Source organism: Strix uralensis, chromosome 1 (genome assembly GCF_047716275.1).
Source record: "Strix uralensis isolate ZFMK-TIS-50842 chromosome 1, bStrUra1, whole genome shotgun sequence".
Lineage (NCBI taxonomy): Eukaryota > Metazoa > Chordata > Aves > Strigiformes > Strigidae > Strix > Strix uralensis.
In genome coordinates, this window is record NC_133972.1 from 104196901 (window position 1) to 104214509 (window position 17609).

The following is a 17609-nucleotide window of genomic DNA, read 5'->3' on the forward strand; positions in this document are numbered from 1 at the left end:
GGCAGGAGGTGGTGGCCACCGGCTACCCAGCCGGCAGCCCATCGAAGGACTGCAGAGCGTGCACTCGTTCTCCCTCCAGTAGACGTAGGACACAAGGTGCGATGAGGGTATTGGAACAGGTTCAGCTGTGAGATGAAAGCAGGCTTCTTCAGTTCTGCTAGTTGTATTTTATTAGTTTTCTAAAGCCAGCTTCCAAAAATGATCTAATATTATTAGTTGCATCAGAGTTTTTGGTATTTGTAGCATCTTCCACAGTCGTAAAATCTAGTGGAGTATTAGTCACCTGCCTGTTCCTTTAGCTCTTAAACCTTCGCTATTAGAGCACCTGTTCTGTATTACTGAGTGACCAAGCAGTATTCTAACTTTTTATTACTGCTTTCATGGGTCTAGTCTATTATTTTCTAATTACCACATCTGTACCACCTGAAACAGTTTCCAGGAGACTTCGTAATTTTATAGAACTCATTTACTGGGTAAGAATAATATTCCACAAGTTGTAATTTGATGGGCATCTTATTGGTTGTTTTAGAGTCTATATGAACATACATGAACTATTAGGAGGTTAAGAGGTGCTTCCCTGGATTTTGGTTCTCATTTGTTTTCTTTAAAATTCTGCTGTGATCAGTATAACTTAAGATGGATAACTTAAAATGTACAGCCTAGCTTTCTTAAATTTGCAGGAATGTGTTTCCCCATCTCTGTATAGACACTTTAATCTGTAATTGTGAAAAGCTGGATCTAAGCCCTGTTTCTGGTGAAAGAAAATTCGCCCAGTGAAGGGGCTGAGCATGAGCCCTGGAGAGGGGCAATCCCATGGCAGGGCTTGACTGGGAAAGGCAGGCAGGAGTCTGCAAGCAAACCAGTTTGGTGTGTGATAAACAGAGGGGTGAGAGGACCAGCCTACGTGGCAGGGCAGAGCAAGCCACGCTTAAGAGGGTGCTACGGCTTTCTGTGCAGTGAACTGGAGAGTTTGTTTGAATCCTTTCAGAGACACATGATGAAACTTGCTCCTGGAATGTTATTAATGACCCTGAGAAGATGGGGGTAAGACTCTGCAAGTGTGCATGAAAAAAGGGCAGTATTTTATACTTATATATAGCATAATGTAATTATTTAACAACAAGTATTGTTTTTCTTTTTGTGAATTAACTTGGAGATTGAATAAAGTACATCTATAGGATTGGACTTTGATTGCTACTTTTTTGTGCAAATCACAAAGGGCTGTAACTATGATGTTGCTGTTGAGGTTGGCATGTCCTACATACCTCATCTAAAAAGGACTTATAAGGACAGAAGAGGTGATGAATTTATTGCAGGATTTATGGGACCTACCTTGTTTCACAAGAGGAGAAAATGTGTGCTACATTATGTTGGATGTAAGTGTATTGTGATACAATTGGAAAAGGAAATGTTGAAGCTGACTATCATGAGAATAAATTGCAGTAAGCTCTCAAATAATCTCCTCAGGGAAACCGTGGAACCTGAAACCATTAAAATGAGACCGCACAAACATATAAGTGTCATTCTACCCTAGTGCTCAAAAGCTGTAATTGGTCCTTTCTGTCATTCATTTGTATGATTTATAGGGAGCGGTACAAATAAGAGGACGTATAAAAAGCGTACAAATATTAATTATGAAATATGCTTCTGTGAACCTTTAAGTAGGAAAAGGAGTATTCAATATTTAACAGCTAAACTGAAGGGGTTTACTCTAAAATAAATCAAATAAATGTTCATAAAAAGCAAATATGTTCACCACAGCACTGAACTTTATTTGGAAAAAAAAAAAAAATCTTGCCTAGGAAAAGCTCTTGCTTTGATTTTTAAGATGGTCCTTGACCTTGATGGCCATTTGGTAGAATCAGCTGATACCTATTCGAGCACAATCCAGGTACACCTCCACCCTTAGAACAACTTTTCTACAGTTGATTTCACATGTTCTGTGGAGAGGGGGTTGTTCTGGTGTTTGGTTTTTGTTTTTTTTCTTTCTTATTTTTTCCTTCATGAGTCCCGTTGCAAATCTATTCAGTGTTTAAACCAGGAAAGGTTTTAAAAATATTTGGAAAAAAATGTGTTCTGTGAAGAGAAAAATAAGTTCGTGTTGAATTACTAGCAGTAGTACAGATTTTGCAGTGAAAATGTTCTCAGAGTTTTCTTCTGATTTGTGAGGAAATACAGGATCCTGACTTCCTTGTCTGACTTCCCTGAATCAGGAAAGGAATGGCTGGAGTTAGTGGCAGGTCTGTGGGAAGAACAACAGTTTCTTGTTTTGATAGTGCTGTATTGTCTTGGATGTGTCAGCCTGAAGAGGCCCTTGTGACAAAGAAAAAATGATGAGACCTCCCTCATTCAGGAATTACTAGGAAACATAATTCAGGGTTTTCAAGAAATAATTAAGAAATAAGTTAGTATGTACTTTTCGCCTCAGGATCCCAGTGTTACAGGTCACACATGACCTTGGCTTCAGCAATTGCGAACCTCACCAGTTCCCATCTGACGATGGCCCCTCAGTACTGGAGTAGGAGAAGGCACATGTGTTAGGTGTCACAGTCTTCGCCAGGTGCTGAGCAGTCCACCCTTGGTGCACAAACCCTGGCCGTGCACACCGCTGGAGACACTCAGCATTATGAGAGTGAGTGAACTTAAGGAGCAGTGAGTACTGATTCCATCTCTCCCCAGTTGATGAGAAAAAATTTTGGGCAGCTGAAGCCTTGCTCAACTCTTTCAAAGGCTGATCCAAGACTGGGGAACAAATCTGAGATCTGCCTCATACTTGATCACTTGATCAAGAGTATGCCAATTCATCTTGTGTGTTTTATTTCTCCCTTATTGTTCTTAGACTGAAAACCAGGAGGAAGAGGCCATAGTGGTTCTGGTAATATCTCACTGACCTTTAGATGTATTGGTTCTTAGAGATGGTTCAGATCTAGACTAAACTCCTCTCAGTTCTTTCTTGAAAAACCACATCTTTGTAAATGGCCACACTCACAAGGTGTATGAAGGTGAAAATAGAGCACAGATAAAGGTACAAATTAAAGTAGAAAATGTTTTCTGTGCTTTATTGTGCTTGTAGCTGTCTATATCTGTGTTTATTTCTTTTGCATCTTCATAAACCTCTTCCTCTTCTTTCTCTGAATGTCTTAGCTAAAAACACTTTATGTTTCTAGTTCTACCAGAACAGAGCAATCCTAAGGAAATGAAACAGTCTCTCCCTGACATAAGGTAATCTTGGAAGGTAGAGAATGAAATCCTTGAATTCTTTCCTGTGACTTTTCAGGTATGTCTGTGGTTTGCAAGTAGAATATGCACGCTTATCAAATTCTACAGATGCAGTTATGCTCAAAAGAAGCAATTTTTCTCTGCCCATATTTAAAGCCCATGCCCAGTATACAGCAGCTAAAGCTCCATATAACTGTCATGGTAATTTCTGCAAGTTGGAATACTAACTACTGAGTCAACATTTTCCATCTTCCGTATCACATTATATGAAGTAGATAAGAACATCTTAAGCTTTCTGCAGACTCCACACTTGTATCTTTGTGCAAATATTACATTATCTTATGAAAATACCTTTTGAATTCCAACACATATGAACTTTGTTTGCCCATGTTCTCTTCCACCCGCTTCCTGTGATTTCTCATTTCTAAGTTACTGTACGTATTTACAGAGGTTTTGTCTTAGGCAACCTTTATTTAAAGAGCACTATATTAACATTATTCAGAAGATGAGTAAAGCATTATCCAAAAGATTTATTTTAGGAAGCTTTGTGCATTATTCATAAAACAAAATAATCGTGGAGATTGCTGATAAGGTGGAACAAATTCATATAAATGAATTTACCAGAAGCAGCCTTCATGAAATTAATACCATGATCCAATCATATCCAGTACCACTTTCCAATCACATGAAATGCTTCATTTAATTTTTCTGAAGTAGTCAAGTCTACTATTTAATATGTTTTAAATATTTATTTACTATAAGCTAGTAACACTGGTTAAATATGCAAAGCATAACATACAAACATTTTATGTTTTTGGAAGTGCAAATAGGATGAGCTGCCAAAAGATCCCTGGGCAAGAATGTCCAGATTCAATCTGTTGCCTTGGGAGGCAGATTATAGGGAGGCAAAATCACAGCCTGTAGTGAAAAAGAGACCATATGGGACTCACAGTGGTGCCAGTGGCTTTATGCCCAGCTCGTGTCCCTGCCCATGCCGCTCCCTGGCAGCTGCAGCCCTCAAACGAGACAGGGCAAGGCAGAAACAGGCAGCCATATCTTTCTTACCTGTATACCCCTCCCCACTCTACTAGGGGAAAGAGGGAGATAAATTAAGAGTGTGTGTTCATTGGTGGGGAGAGCAGGGATGCACTGACTGCTCTCCAGATACAAATAAATGTACAGGTCTTCCCTGGGGCCAGTAAAATCCAGGGATCGTGTGAAAATATAAAATATGGCTGTGCAACAGTAAGTGGTTTATTCTGATTGCATTTGGCTTCCACAAATAAGAACCACAAAGGGCTGCACCTGTATATCTGCTAGTCAGGATAACCCAGGGGCAGGACAGGACACAGGGAGAGCAGACGGCATAGCCAGTAGAACTGAGTAAGACGATAAAGAACTGCCAAATACAGATACGTTGCTTCAGGATGCGTCATCGACCATATCATCCGGTGGAAGAACCCATCTAAATCTAAGCATATTAAGTTCTCCAGTGAGTTTATTAATGTGGGTTAACACCATCTGTTTGTGGACGCAGGGCATTTTATCTCTCATTAACATGATACAGCAGTTAAATTTAGATAGGCTCTTGTATGAGCTGAGTATCACTTAGCTGTTCTTCATGCTATGAATGATCTCTAGGCACTGGAGAATGGAGTGCTTAGTTAATATGGCTGCTTGTATCTAACTTTTCTACAGCCCTGTCAAGCAGTAATAATCACTTCCAAATGATTCAGTTGTAAATTGCATAGCCCTGTTCTGTACTAATCTTGCACTCGAATTTTAACACTTTTTCATTGGCTCTTGACAAAAGGTAATTGATTTTTTTTTTTTTTTAATGTCAGTTCTGTAAGCTGGAAAAAGATGGTACTAGGTATCCAATTATTAGTTAACAGGAACTCCCTGCTAGTGACTCTTGCTTCATTCAGAGTGTGTTATTGCTGGCTGGATCAGATTGTTTTCCCAAAGCTTTGACAAGGATGGATAGAGCTTAGCAAATCTACTCAGTGGCAGAGAATAGTCCTACCGATGGTCCACTGAACAGCCCCTGTTAAACAAAATGTCTTACAAAAGATTTAAGCTCATCTGTGTGACTTCACACAGCTCCACCCACAACCACCAGTAATCACAGGTCAGCTGGCAGAGGATTTGCTAAGGAAGCAGGGGAGATTATTGCCCCTGCACTTTGCTAGCAATACAGAGCTGTGCACATGCCATACCTGGGAAGCAGCAGTAGTTGCGTGCAGCCCTATCTGTATCTTTTAATTCATGTGCTGTAGTTGTCTGGCTCACACCACAGTGAGCCAGAGAGAAGGGAAACAGTATTCAGAGATGATGAATTTATTAAGAGGGCAAGGAGATCATCAGCCCAGAATTAGCTGATCCTCCCAACACAATGTTCAGGCTCCCACTCATGTCATAAGCATTCAATTACATGGCTCTCCTGTTTGGATTGAGCATGTGTCTGCCCCAGCAGTCCTTTGCTTGCAGCATGGGTGAGATTGCTACCGGAGTATCACATCCTCCCTTCATAAATGACACTAGCTTTTCAGTGAGGTTTCAGCCAGAACACAAAAGAATATTCCATGGTCTGGAAAAAAAATCAGCTGGTGAGAAATTTGGAGTCTGATGTACTCTGTAGGATTCGTAATTACATGCACTTAAGGAGATTTCTAGTGGTAGATGAATCTAACCCTGCAAGAAAAAAATATCATAACAAGACTCAATGACTGCAAGCAGAAGCTAAAAGCATTCAGATTCAAATTAAATTGGAGAAGAGGAGGCTTGGGGAAGGGCTAGTGAAAAGAAAATAATTAAACATTCAAATGCTTCCTTTCAGATGCTTATATCTCTCCCACTAGACATTTTTAGTAAAGGTTTGATGTGTTTCTTAATAGAAATAAAAATGAATGCAAAAGTTACTGTCTGGGATTTGGGGCAGAAGTTATAGAGATCACTTTAGGTGATCATGTGGTGTTCTGCTTGAATGGCCATTGCTCCAGAAGTGATGGACTTTACCTCTTTGGCTAGGAAGTTAAACTAATGAACTGCGCAGGAGATTTACCAGCAGCCAGGAACTTGGGCAATGGTTGCAGTCAGCATCAGAAGAAAAAGCAAAGTGTGACAGATAGCCAAGTTGAAATATATTTCAGGGCTCAACTGCCCTAAAAATCTCAAGTTCCGTATCTGTAGCATCGGTGAGGCTGTTGTCACATGAAGTGTTTGTGAAGTTAGGGCACGACAGTGACTTAAAAGGAGGTTTTTCAGAAGACAGCTTTTTCTTCAGATGAACTGCTGCTATGGTGTAAAGCATTTTTTTCTCCTCCTTTTTAACTGCTCATTGGGATTCTTCACAAAACATGTGAGAACTTTATTCCCATAAGTTTGCCTCTTTTGTACCATCAACTCGCTGCCTTCTGATGTCTGACATGATGAAGAGAATTTTCTGTACTGCTTTTCCAAAAATGAGCCATGCCAGAACCCACAGCGTGCAAGGAACACCTTCTTAGCTTGGCCCTCTCCCTTGTGATGAATGTCAAGTTCCTAGTCATTGGCTTATTCTCTGACTTGCAAGAAACATAGCTTGGTAGCCTCCAAGTTCAGGAGAAGCTTTGCAACTGCATCATATTTATAAAAATATAATATATAATAATTACATATATGCATCCACACAGATGCATACACCATACTTCCAGTTCTTGGTCTCGTGTCATTTGCCATATAGTAACTGGTTGCATGCAGGCGATTTGTTGCCATGGCCCACATACAAACACTGTAGTTTTATATCTCTCTGGAAAAGATACAGGTCGATTAACCCACAATGTCTTGTGTTCTTCTGTGAACCCCCCCAAACTTCTGTTACACAGGCATTTGCTCTTCTTCACTTGGGACTGCTGCTTAGTGCTCTCTCCTCATAGAAAAGAACCCAAAAAGGATCAGCTTAATTGTATTTTGCAGTGAAGATGCATTGACAAATTGTACAATAGGCATTTGTTTTAGTGGTATATTTTTTTAGCCAGTCTTTATATTCCACCATGTTTAATCATAAGCTATGGAGTGTGTAGCTTTTGGTTTCCAGCTTTTTTCTTTGGAGGTTGAATTTTTTTTACACACACAAATCTGTTGGTAGGATGGATAGAATTTGATTTTTGTTGCACCAAGTTCAGTAAGTTTCAAAATACTTGATATTTCTTTGTGTATCTCCTTGTTCCTGTGTGATTTACAGGCAGAGTGCTTACACATAGGTACCCCAGACAGATAGATAAATCACAACAGTTTTCACCCACTGCCATTTAAGTTGGAGCAGGGTCATTCTGCAGCAATGAATAAAGGAGCTGAATTCTACACCTGCATTTGGAAACTCCTGAAAGGAGGACATGCCAGAAAGTGCAGCAGCAGTGCATATCTGTCCTTTGACAGATTTCAAGTAACTAGCAGTTCTGGTTAGCTGGCAGCAGTCACTGAAGAGGCTGCAGACCTATTCACATTGACCATAGTCATGGGGGAGGCTGCCTGTCCCTTGAGAGGGTTTTTAATTTCAGGAAAGCACGACAAGCTTGCACCATGTTTTCATCACAGGCTCCTCAGACCAGGATAAGTCAATACACCAGGTACCTGTCTGGTGGAAGAGGAGACATCAGAGAGCCTGATGACTTTGAAGGTAATGGAGTGAGCCCAAGGGCTTCTGCTGTGGAATAGAGACTAACACTGTCTTGAATGCATGGTGAAGAGAGGCTGAGCATAAGACCCACCACTGTTTGCTGCAATGAAAGGTGTTTGGCTGCCATCTCTGTAACCAGAAATACACTGTGGCAACAGCAGCTTCAACACCTCTTCTGTTCTGTGGGACAGGAGAACAGAGCCTGACTGCTGCTGTGAGGGACATGAGCTTGAGAGGACATCAGGACCACTCTGACCACTGCTACCACCTGTCCCTTCCTCTACTAAATGCTCTACAAGGTAGCACTGGGGCATGGGGCAGGGGAAAAGACAGGCACAGGAGGAGATACTCAGTTGTGGGGGCCATAAATCTGGGAGAGGTGGTATAGCTATTTTTATTTTGGGTGATGTTCTGAGCATTCAATGCCCATTATGCTTCCCTTTAAGGACACTGTTTTACTAGATGCACAGGCATGCAACCTGTAGCATGGACTCAAAGCTTAACATGGTAGGGCAAAGTAGGCTACCCCCATCAGTTGCAGAGTTTCTTAGAAAGGACATGTGCAGTTCAAATTTCTAGCAGCTCTGTCCATTTCTTCTATACATCTTGCTCACCCAGAATAGGGTAAATGGATGTGTCAGCCTCAACCTCAGATTTCTTCATTTGTCCATCAGTGCAGATTTCACTGTCAGTCAACCTAGGGCCAACTTCAGCCGTTCTTCTCTTTTAGCAAAGTAATTCTTAAAGGGTTTTGAAGCCCAGAGAAGAAAACAAACTGACTTTCCCTATTAAGAGTGATAAACCAGTCTTACTGTAACTACAGACTTCTCTGTAACTCTGACAAACAACAGTGAAGTACTCTTTCCTTGAATAAACTCAATGTATTGTGTACATGGATCTCACCAGCAGCCCACATGAGTATATGGTATTTCCAGATGCATTGCAGCACTGGGTGCTGCTCCTTTGTGATGCAGTAAATGCTGATCTTCCAGATGTAAGAAGAAGATCTTGCATCCCAAAGAGAAATCTCACTTTAGTGAACTGTAGCAGCACACTTTTAAGACAGAAATTTTGCTGGTGCTGCCAGCTATTGGTCTGTTCTACCAAGCAGTGGTAGCTCTTTTCAGCCAAAGACAGGCGGTTCTTGCAAAAAAAGGCTGTTTAGGAAGACTTCATATAGAACCGTCTGCTCAGTTTTAGCTTCTCCCAACTCACAAATCTATGCCACCAGCCCTTCAGATAACTGCACAACCGGAGTTGTACAGCAGCTCTGACCAGGCTTGTGACTGTCTGGAAAGCCTCAGTACGATTGTGACCCATGGGCATGGTGGCTGTACACAACACACGGTAAGTCTGGTGCTCTCAGTTACTATCTAGTCTGTTTGAAACACGTGCTTCTCTGCGCTGGCCCGGCAAGTGCAATGTTCCCAGGAACCGGCTGCAGTTGTTCTTCATGCACCCAATGAATGTGAGGTATCCCCAGATGCACGTGAACCCAACTCTGCTGCACACTGATAATGTGTTGGATTTAACTATGTCTATATCTTTTTGTTCTGTACTAATTTTTACCTTTCCTTTCCCATCTTTAGACTTGATGGTGCTTGAGCACTTTTAAAGAGGACAGATTTGATCTCTTTGAATCTCTCACGGAGAGATACTTTTTCCTATCTTCAATCATTTTTGCAGCTAGTCTTTGAAATGTCTCCAGTATTTCAACATCTTACGTATGTTGCTGGTACCAGGTGGACTGATGAAAAAGCTGCTCTGCTGCTCAGATGGAAGAGAGTATGAGGGAAGGTATCAGCAGGTGTTATCCAAGAAGTCAAAGAAATTAATGTCTTTTTTTGGGTTCAATCTACATTACAATGTCTGCCAATGGAATAGCAAAAGTGAGTGTCTGTGTGGAGCACTATTTAGGAAAAATGTGGGGGGTTTGTGTTTACCTGTCAAAATGAAGAAGATGGTAACCCTTATGGCAATAGTGGAGGAGGTAAAAAGAACAGCAGCAAGAATAAAGATGACCAGATAAAGAAGCTGCACAATACATGCATATGCATATTTTTTTCCTAAAGTGGCTTTCTGAGAGATGGTGTTTCTGTGTGAGCCTCCTTTGCAGAAGACGTTTCAGAGGCGTCTTACAGGCTTTGTGAAATTCTGCAGCTGAAGAAAAGCATGAGGCAGAAAGGCCAGTCTGTGCTGTGGGAAGGCTGGAGCATGGGCTTAGTGGGCTTGTGCCTGTCGGCCAAGGGCAAGGGGCCCTCACGCAGCTTGACCAAGGCACGCTGCCAGCTCGTAGCTAGCCAGGGGCATGGGCAGGAGCTGAGGGTTACTGGGGGGAGAAGTTGTAGGAAAAGGAGAACGAAATTGAAAATGAGTTCTTAGGAGACCTGAGGAAAGAGAAAAATTACTGCAGCCTGGGGATCTAGGAAGGTGGATTGAGATCTGCAAGAAGCCACTTCACGATTGTTCGTTCACCAGCCCATGAAACAACTTGTTGCTCTCCTTGCATTGCAGCAGGTTAATCTGTTTATGGCTTTCCTAAAGCTAGGAGCACCATCTAGTGGAAACCTATGCTGGTCCAGCAAATAATTCAAACTGTTTCTAGAGGGTAACAGAGATTTTGTCTTTACACTAGAAGTGTATACATTTTGTTTTATGTCTATTTACAAACACAGGAGAATAGTTTAAGTCTAGCATCACATATCAAATGAGTTACAAAAGTGTTTTTATTCTATCCTCATTCCTATCTAGCCACTGTTACTATCAATTTTCACAACCATCGTAAAAGTACAGCATATCCCTTTACGCAGTCCTTTCTTTTTAAGTGCTGTGGCTTCCCCACTGCTATACTTAACATCTGGTGTTTTCATGTTCATATTACAGTACGCAGCGTCCTAACCAACTCCCTTGGACTCAATTTATGTGCCTGTAAATGTCCGAGCTAGGACAGACAGATGCAGAAGAGTCTGGTACAAATGTAGTCCGTATTCAATGAAAAATCAGCACAACAGAAGACCATAATAGGAATTGCAAATAATCTATAAAAATAAATGTTTATCCTTTAAATATCTATGCTTTATCTGTAGTAGATTTTGAAATTAAACTCTCAAAGCTACCTCCTAAATTATGTATTTTCTACTATTTTCTAAGAATAATTTTGCGCTGGTTTATAAATAAATATAAATAAATAAATGAACTGCTTCAGGCTAGAAAAGAGCCGTATGAATGTGTGAGAAAGAATATGATAAAGATCCCCTACCTTTTTACTATTTTCTCATAATGTGGTGAGTAGAGTGCTTTCAATGAAGGTGCCAAGTGGCATAAAGTAACAAAGATGAAATGCCTTTATATGCAATTTATGAACAAAGTTTAGAATTCATTGTTGCAAGATGTTGTGGAGGTCAGAAACAGGTTAAAAGATGGGATTAGGCATATTTTTGGAGGATAGGCCTAATGTGGCTATTGAACACAGCAGTTTAGCTGAAGCCCTGGAAATCTCCCAGCTGCTGCTAACCGGAAACTGGTAGGATTTATCAGTCTTAAGAGGAGAGGAGTGACTGGCCTGGTACAGATCATGGGCCAACTAATTCATTGTCCTATCTCCCAACAGTGTCCAAAAGCAGACAGCTTGGGAACAATAAAAGCAAATCTATAAAATACTTCCCTTTTAAAACTTCCCTGGCTGAGGGTATTTCTTGAGTCTGCTGTGGTCTCTTTTACAACACTCAGGATCTTTTAAGCGCTTCTGCAGCCTCCATTTGAGCCCCACCAGACTTCTTGCAGCCACAGCCTCTTGGGCAAGGAGTTTCTCAGCTCTCCTATCTGCTCCGTGGTGAGCCACTTCCTTTGGTTTGTTTTGAATGTGTCTGCTACTAAATTTGATGGCTTTTGCTCTTGTACTGGATGAGACAGGGAACAGTCAGTCTCTTCTCCTTTCAGGATATTGCAAAATTGCTTGCTGCGAGCCCTTTGTTGTCCCCATATGTTACTAGAGCACTGTTCCCAAGCTCTAACTCTCACTGGTGCACTGGGGCATAATGAAATTTCAGCTGATTCAGGGGGTGTTTCCACTGTGACATAAGGCAGACTGCTTGGGGCTGCTGTGGTCCTTTTCTCTCCTGCATCTCTCCCCTGACCCTGCTCCTGGCTGCAGGCTCCTGCCTCCTTGTATCCCTGTAGAGGCATCAATGCAATTCAAGAGCTGCACCTGTAATAACATCAGGCTGCTTTGAGCTGCACTGCCTGCATTTCCAGTTCTGGAAATGTGGCGCAGGGATTCCTGGGGTGATTTTCCCAGAGTGGACCGAGATGAAACCAAATGGGCTTGGGGAAAAAAAAAAAAGCACAGGTTGCCCAGGACCATGGCTCAGCTCATAAACTCTCTAAGACCTGAGATGGCTCTGTGGGTGCTTCACCTTTCTACGGCAGAGCCTGTCGAGTGTGGGGTCCTGGGGAGAGGGCTGGGGGTGTGCAGGCTGCCAGAACAGCAGTGTATCCCCATGGCTCGGGGTGCCTTCCTGGAGCCGAATAAAATAAATCTGTCTTTGGAGCTGGCGTCAGCCATCCCAGACTTAAACAAACATGATGGTACTACATGTCTCTATTTTGTCATCTCTTTATAAATTTGATAACTAGTACCTAAGTTAGGTTTTTACTAACACAGAAAAGCTTCTAGATGAAGCAGTTTGCTTGAGACAGATTGGCAACCTCAGCACTAATATTTATGTAACCACTTTTTTCCTTTCTTTTTTTTTCATCCTTTGCTTCTCTTTCTTGCACTTCCAGACTCTCATTCCATACTGTTATGTATGAAGCAGAAGAGAGTATGTTAAGGATGGGAAAGTCTATCTTTTGGTGAATTTGGTGTATCCAGGTCACTGACGTTGCAGCTGAGTTGTCTGTCTTGGGAATGGAGTAGTGCCATTTGAAACAGCAGCTGCTCCTGTCTGAGCCTCCAACCTTGTAAGTATGAATTGTGCCTGTGGCAGCAAAATTAATGGCTAACATAAAAGGAAAAATAGAAAGCAGGTGGCCTCTTGAAAAAGCAGCCAGAGCTCCAGGACCACATTTGTACTACAGAGCACATCTTCAGCCATGCGTTTTCTTTACCCAAAGTATTTTCTGTAACCCTTTTCTGTAACCTTACTCCTTATTTGACCCAGAGTCCTCCCAGAGGCCCATCCATCAGCCTGGGAAACTTGATATTAAAGTATAATTAAAATGAATACATTCAGACCTCAGTAAAAAGACTGCAAAACCCTGCAATGTTGCACATATCTATTAATTTATATTTACTGTTCAGATGCTTTTATTTGTGAAAGCTATTGAGTCATGAACACTCTTATCCTCAGAAGGATGTAATGCCATCATGCAAGACAGCATGTAGTTGAAGTCTGCATCTTCCTTTCTAATTACAGTGAGTGATGTCTCTTTGTTGATTCAACTCTATGTTCCACTGAACACGATCAAATACATTTAAAATTCCTTTTTCAGATATGAGCTTGAGGCACAGAGATCAGGCAGGGCTGTGAATCTGGCTTTGTAATATCTCCATCGTTTTTCAGACCTGCAGTCTGATCCACTACACCGGAGGATCATTCCCTAACAGTGGCACGTAATGTGAACCTTACTTCTTTAAAGACCTATTTAAGAAAGCTGCTTTTTAACAGCTACCTTGGGGTTCTTATGTGAGTAAAAGCTGTCAGACTGGGCTATCCATCTGAATGGGTAATTAATTCACTTAAGTCTACATTATGAGATACACACCGATACTACAGAACAAATTATTTGTAACATTTTGTAAGTACTAAAATTAATGTTGTATGAATTTGTCATTTCAACAAAAAAGTTATGGATTGTTTGTATTATAATTTCATCTTGTTAATGTAAAAGTAGGAATTTTGCTTTCCCTGGCCTCTTGGGAAGCAAAAAAAGAGTGTATCTAATTATCCGAACACTCAGGAACATAAAATAATAGCAAGTGGTGAAATTATAAATCTGTTGGAACAACTCCATGTTTTCTGATTAAACTCTATTTCTGGTGGCTCTCAGCAATCATGTTCCTCCTATGTTCATAGTAATTGCATGTGTCAAATCTGAGGCCTTGTGTAAACTGTACCAAATGAGTTACAATTTTAATTTAGAAGGAGATAACTGTATTTGTCCCTGCAGGCAGATTGCATCGGGTCAGAAGTATAAAAACGAATAAGAAAGAGAGTAGGGAGGAGGCTGGAGGGCCTCTAGGTTAATAATAAGTAGAAAATCTAATAAGGCTTACATTACAACAGTTGAATTTTAGGGGAGGGGGAGAAAAAAATGTAATTTGCAAACATGAAGCCAAACTCTGTTACTTGCATCCGATCCATGTGTATGAGTGCACATTAGTATATGCACGTGGGTATTTCTGGCTTTGGTACAGAGCTGTCTCGTTATTTTATAGTTGAAGCCTACAGTGCGCTTTACCCCTAGTACTACAGGGATGAAAAAATTTGAAAAAAAAGTTTTCAAAAACTTGGAAGCTCTCAAAACCTGATGTCTTTTCACTATTTAAAATTACCTACTCAATCCCTATAATTGCATTATATTTCAGATTGTTTCTGGTTTAAGCAATACACTAGATAATTGTCTTAATGTTACTTTCCATTTTGAAAAGGTTAATGTCCTCATGAAGAATAAAATATTTTTTTCTGAATCTAAAATATTTTTATTTGAAATTTTAATAAAGATATTTGAAATATTTATGAATATGGCTATGAGGCTACAGTAATTTTGTGTATATTTGAAAGTGATCACTTTAGCAATGACTGGATGCTGTCAATAATTTTGCTTAGTACTCTGGGCTGTGGAGATGTTTCTGTCTGACCTTCCATACAGAAGACCAGTAAAACCCAAGGGTTGTTTGAAAAGAATGAGCTGGTACTACTGCTTATAATTAAGACATAATTGAATTTGTCTACAGCCTTGCAAAATTTCCCCTTTAAGGAGCCTGCTTCAAGCTGATTCTATGTTTGTGCATGTTTGATTTTCACCTGAAATAGTCCGGTCATTTCCCAGAGTGAGATTACAAGAAGCAGCCTGTTTTGTAGCTGTTAACATTTTCTTTATAATTGCTTCATTAAGAAGTCACAGTTCCTTCATGTTTTCAGTGCAGGATAGTTGATTTGAAGACCACGAGAGATGGATAATCTGCTACTTCCTCTATTACCATGTTTCAGAGGTAAACTATTCTCCCCATTAAAATATTCTGCCTGTTTAATAATGTGAATATGTCAGGCTTTAGCTTTCAGCCTTTAGTTCTTGTTGCACTTTTCACTGCTGGTTTAAAAACCTACTTAATACCTGTATTAGTATTTTTTTACCTCATGGAGATAATTATACTGTGTAATCATTTCTCGTCTCAGTCTTATCTTTAATAGGTTGAAGAGATTGAGGTCTTAAAAGTCTCTCTCTCACGTTTAGAGGCATTTTTTGCAGTTACAGAATATTTTTTTGAACCTTTGAACCATCTCCAAATTATGCACTGCAAATGACACTGCAATGCTTTCACTGCATTTCTACGAGGTCCAGTACTTCCATGCATGTTGTAGATGCATCTCTCATCTGTGTTGGACCCACTGTTCTCTGACCGTCTTTATGCATTCAGAGCTCTGAACTGAGCCATTCAGTCAAGACATACAATGTTTTATTAAGAACTTCAGGATGGAGCTGATGTGTTTGGGCTTTGTTTTTTGGTGGTGTTTTTTTTCCCCCCATTGAGTTGTATTAATTTTTCATTGTTTTGATAGTGTAACCCACTAAATGTGTATGAACCAGAATCTGCAAAGACAGGAAGATGGAGTAAAAATACAGGAAACACAAAAACATCAGTCTTCTTTCCACAAATGACCTTCATGCATCTTCTTTTTTAGGTAAGGTGCAGGCTGGGGACTCAAGGGAAGTTACACAAAATCACTAGAAGGTTTCCTTTTGTAAAAAATCAGTTCTGCAATACAGTGAAGTCAAGACTTTCAAGTGCCGAATGTGAAACTTCAAAAATTTGTTAGATCAGTAATTATTCCAACAATGTTACAACAATTCTAGAAAACTATTACATATAATCTAAATGCTAGCCTTCTTTAAAGCTCTCTTTGAGTTTACATGTCAGCCATGATTACAGACTTCAAAAAGCCTAATGAAATTTGATAACTGAGCGCATTTTCCACCAGCATATTTGCATAAATATATCACAACATATTTGCTTATCATGTCTATTTGGTTTTTTTGGTTTTGTGTGCCACTTTTGAGCAGGATGACCTAACAATACATCAAGAATACCAGAGTCTATAACTTAATAGGTTGAAATTGATTGTGGTACTGATTTAATATTTGAAGAAGGATGAGAAGACAGTAAACAATGTGGGCAGAAATCATCTCCTTTTCAGAGAGAAGCTTTAATGTAATTTTGTGCCGAAATGAACCACAGATGTAAATGGACTCATGCATTTTAGATAAAGAGAAGTATTATTCAATCTAAGGGGAGTAAAATAAATTATAGGTTATATGTTCCTTAGAAAACAGTTCTATCCTTTCCATTTCAATCTCCTATAAAAAAAATTCCTAGGATAATTTCTGAAGGACTGAAGGCAGATAGAAATACTTTAGTCTTTTGGCAAACAAAACTAGTTCACAGTAGTCACCTGCAGTGTTTTGTAAACTGTTGTTTTTTGCAAAGCAGGATTGGTTCCATAGAAAAACTCCCACCCCCCAATTTCTAGAGAGAAAATCTTTTTCTGTCCTGTATTACTCAAAAGCAAAAATGCCTTTAACATAAGAGCCAACATGAATTTATATAATTGGACAGTTTACTGTGAAGTATTCAAACCCAGGATAACATGACAAGTTACGGTTTAGCTGATCCTCTTGGAGTTTCAAAATGACATAATTAAATGTTTATCCTGTTCCATGTGGTCTGTTAGCAAACATATTTCCATTGGATATGGACTTTGCGTTTTCTCAGAAATAAATAGTTGTCTAGCGTTGGGAGATGTTTAATAACAAATGTAAATAAGTGACTAGAAGAAGCCTTCTTTTTCTGTATTGTAGCTTTCATTTATACATTGGAAAAAGTTATATGGAATAATCACATGCACAAAAACTTCTTGTATGCAGGCAGCTACTGCTTATTTTGATATCAGTAGTTTTGAAAATGAGCATTTGGATTAAAGTCCATGAGATGTGAATTATGATAAAGGACAATGGCCTAAATTTTGTTCTCTACTATTGTCTAACGTGAGTGATTATATTAAAGCAATTGAAACTACTGCAGATTTACATCAGCATTAAAAGAAAGTGGAATCTTTCTCAAAGTAATGTAATGAGTTCCTTCATCCTGTTTAATCCTGTTTCACTGCAGCAGTGTACTACAGCTTGCATGCTGTTAATTAGTATTAGCGAAGCATACTTGACTTCAATTACTTCTCAGAGCCCCACTCCCTGATTCCAAATGACTTTGTGTGAAGTAGAGATCTTTTCTGATTAACAACAAACAAAAAATTATACTATATCTACTTTCATTATTGCCTTAGACTATTAGTTTTTTCTTTTGAATTTGAACAACTCTTTGTTTACATGTTTGTTTTTCTGGAAAACTATTGTAGAGCTCCATTCTTTACATGAGTAATATATATATTACATGCATTTCTAACATTTTAATCATTGTGATATAACCACAATATACTATGATATTACAAGC